The 4,005-nt window shown below is 43.4% G+C and overlaps 1 long non-coding RNA gene across 1 annotated transcript; it reads right to left on the bottom strand.

The window, feature by feature from the left end:
- Window positions 1-1,324: 1,324 nt before the first annotated feature.
- LOC311147142 lies at window positions 1,325-3,625 on the bottom strand. The gene is made up of 3 exons (XR_014614750.1): window positions 3,541-3,625; window positions 2,007-3,411; window positions 1,325-1,400 (listed from the first exon to the last, which is right to left on the bottom strand). It is a non-coding gene; the product is annotated as an uncharacterized lncRNA (long non-coding RNA).
- Window positions 3,626-4,005: the final 380 nt, after the last annotated feature.

The following is a 4,005-nucleotide window of genomic DNA, read 5'->3' as shown; positions in this document are numbered from 1 at the left end:
CCTTTCAAAGCACTTCATGGCTACAGACGTCAGTGCTACGGGTCGGTAGTCATTTAGGCAGGTTATCTTAGTGTCCTTGGGCACAGGGACTATGGTGGTCTGCTTGAAACATGTTGGTATTACAGACTCAGTCAGGGACATGTTGAAAATGTCAGTGAAGACACTTGCCAGTTGGTCAGCACATGCTCGGAGTACACATCCTGGTAATCCGTCTGGCCCTGCGGCCTTGTGAATGTTGACCTGCTTAAAAGTCTTACTCACATCGGCTACGGAGAGCGTGATCACATAGTCATCCGGAACAGCTGGTGCTCTCATGCATGCTTCAGTGTTGCTTGCCTCAAAGCGAGCATAGAAGTGGTTTAGCTCGTCTGGTAGGCTTGTGTCACTGGGCAGCTCGCGGCTGTGCTTCCCTTTGTAGTCTGTAATAGTTTTTAAGCCCTGCCACATCCGACGAGCGTCAGAGCCGGTGTAGTACGATTCAATCTTAGTCCTGTATCGACTCTTTGCCTGTTTGATGGTTTGTCGGAGGGCATAGCGGGATTTCTTATAAGTGTGCGGGTTAGAGTCCCGCTCCTTGAAAGCGGCAGCTCTAGCCTTTAGCTCAGTGCGGATGTTGCCTGTAATCCATGGCTTCTGGTTGGGGTATGTACGTACAGTCACTGTGGGGACGACGTCATCGATGCACTTATTGATGAAGCCAGTGACTGATGTGGTGTACTCCTCAATGCTATCTGAAGAATCCCGGAACATGTTCCAGTCTGTGCTAGCAAAACAGTCCTGTAGCTTAGCATCTGTGTCATCTGACCACTTTTTTATTAACCGAGTCACTGGTGCTTCCTGCTTTAGTTTTTGCTTATAAGCAGGAATTAGGAGAATAGAGTTATGGTCAGATTTGCCAAATGGAGAGCGAGGGAGAGCTTTGTATGCGTCTCTGTGTGTGGAGTAAAGGTGGTCTAGAGTTTTCTTTCCTCTGGTTGCACATTTAACATGCTGGTAGAAATTGGGTAGAATGGATTTAAGTTTCCCTGCATTAAAGTCCCCGGCCACTAGGAGCGCTGCCTCTGGATGAGCGTTTTCCTGTTGACTTATGGCCTTATACAGTTCATTGAGTGCAATCTTAATGCCGGTATTGGTTTGTGGTGGTAAATAGACAGCTATGAAAAATATAGATGAAAACTCTCTTGGTAAATAGTGTGGTCTACAGCTTATCATAAGATACTCTACCTCAGGCGAGCAAAACCTAGAGACTTCCTTAGTATTTGATTTTGTGCACCTGCTGTTGTTTACAAATACACACAGACCGCCACCCCTTGTCTTACTGGAGTCAGCCGTTCTATCCTGCCGATGTAGCGTATATCCCGTCAGCTGTATGTTATCCATGTTGTCGTTCAGCCACGACTCTGTGAAACATAAGATATTACCGTTTTTAATGTCCTGTTGGTAGGATTACCTTAATGTTAGGTCATCTAATTTATTTTCAAATGATTGAACATTGGCTAATAGGATTGATGGAAGAGGCAGTTTACTCGCTCGCCGTCGGATCCTTACAAGGCACCCCGACCTACACCCACGATATCTCCGTCTCTTTCTCCTGCGAATGACGGGGATTTGGGCCTTGTCGGGTGTCTGTAGGATATCCTTCACGTCCGACACGTTGAAGAAAAAATCTTCGTCCAATACGAGGTGAGTAATCGCTGTCCTGATATCCAGAAGCTCTTTTTGGTTATAAGAGACAATGGCAGAAACATTATGTAAAGAATAAATTATAAATAACGCGAAAAAACACACATAATAGTACAATTGGTTCGAGGGTTGTAAAACGGCAGCCATCTTCTCTGGCGCCATCTTGCGTCATATTGTTATACTAATGTCAACACCAATGCACTGATTCAGCAAGTTTTTCAATTTAATACTATATATTATATACAAATTATAATACATATATTTCTCTAAACTGAATATTTATTCCTGATGATTAGTACTTAAACATAATTGTATGTACTCACTGAGCAGCTCTGGAGGCTTTGACCACTGGCAGCAGCCTCAGAAGACCTTCCTCTGATCTGCAGTATTTCTTCAGGTCAAACACATCCAGCTCCTTTTCTGAAGTCAGCAACACAAAGACCAGAGCTGACAACTGTGCAGATGACAGTTTGGCTTCTGAGAGACTTCCTGATCTCAGGTAGCTTTGGATCTCCTCCACTAGATAATGGTCATTCAGTTCATTCAAACAGTGGAACAGATTGATACACCTCTCTGGAGAGGGATTCTCCCTGATCTTCTCCTTGATGTACTTGACTGTTTCTTCATGGCTCTGTGAGCTGATTCTTGTCTTTGTCAGTAGATCTCGTAAATGCTTCTGATTGGACTCCAGTGAGAGACCCAGAAAGAAGCAGAGGAAAAGGTCCAGGTTTCCTGTCTCACTTTGTAAGGCTTTATCCACAGCACTCTTGTAGACAGTAACTTTAGTAACTTGCGGTTCGGCTAGATTCTCATTGTTGTTGATGAATGAGAGGAACACATATACAGCAGCCAGAAACTCCTGAATGCTCAGATGCACGAAGCAGTACACCTTGTCCTGGTACAGCACACATTCCTCTTTAAAGAGCTGTGTGCACAATCCTGAGTACACTGAGGCTTCATTGACATCAATGCCAGCCTCTTTCAGGTCTTCTTCATAGAAAATCAAATTGCCCTTCACAAGCTGTTGAAAAGCCAGTTTTCCCAGTGACAGAATGCTCTCTTTATTCCAGTGTGGACCTGTCTCTTCTTTCCCAAGATACTTTTCATTCTTCTGTTTGATATGAAACTCCACAAGGTGTGTGTACATCTCAGTCAGAGTCTTTGGCATCTCTTCTGTCTTGTCTGTACTCAACATGTGTTCAAGGACTGTTGCAGAAATCCAACAGAAGACTGGAATGTGGCACATGATGTGGAGGCTCCATTATTGGTATTATTGATGGTATAATTAATGTTGTCTCTCTCTCTCCTCTGTCTCTCCTCTTCTCTGTCTAAATTAATCAACACAACACATCCCTGCTGGTACTTGATGAGGTCACTAGGTGTTGTGTTAAGGATGCTACAATATCATTGAGTTACACAGCTACTTTAGCTGTACTTTAGCTACAGCTTTTAAATGTTTGTTATAAAACAGCATTCAACATGAGGCAGACACCTCTTACTTTTCTCCAGTGTGTCAGCAAGCTCCTTCTGGTTCATTTTCCTCAAGATGTGCAGTGTGATCTTCAGAACCCCCTCTCTGGCACTGCTCTCCTGCTCCTCATCTTCAGCATCCACCACTTCCTTATCCTGCTTCTGACTCTCAAAGCCTTCTGGGAGTTCTGGACTAAGAATCCTCTTGAACCTCTTCAGCTCGTTCTTCACAAATGTCATAATATTCTCTTCAAGCAACTGAAATAAATAAAGTAAATAAGTTAAGCAAGATAATACATTATTTCTCATTAACACATTAATGAATGATTGACAGATCAACTTTACTTGAGGTAAACAAAAACAAATGTACATAGCAGGACCACCTACACTGAATATGGAGGCCAGGTCTGTTTGATGACTCTGGGAAGGCTGACCACTGAGAATCTCTGACTCTGATCTCTCCTGTTCTCTCTGACATCTCCTCATCCAGGGAGTGCACACAAACTCACTGACAGACACACACACACACACACACACACACACACAGGGAACGTTGTGTTTGTTTAAGATTGTTTTAGGACTATGAAAATGGAAAAAAAGGATTAGCCTATGGATTATGAAAACAACAAAAAGAAATGGGAAAATGGGAGAGGAGAAATGACTAGAGACAGTGTTGTTTAACTCACTGACCATGACCCATGAGTTCTTCTTACCTTTGTTCAGTAGAAAAGTCTCCCTCTCTAAACACTATAGGACGATGCATAGACCAGTCACTCTTCATGGACACACAGCTGGGTACAGGGGAGGCTGGTCTCTCCTGCTTGATTGGACTTCAACACAACAGAGACAAAC

This window comes from Coregonus lavaretus (assembly GCF_964263955.1).
Source record: "Coregonus lavaretus genome assembly, chromosome: 2".
Classification (NCBI taxonomy): domain Eukaryota; kingdom Metazoa; phylum Chordata; class Actinopteri; order Salmoniformes; family Salmonidae; genus Coregonus; species Coregonus lavaretus.
This window is presented reverse-complemented; position numbering and strand designations above follow the sequence as displayed.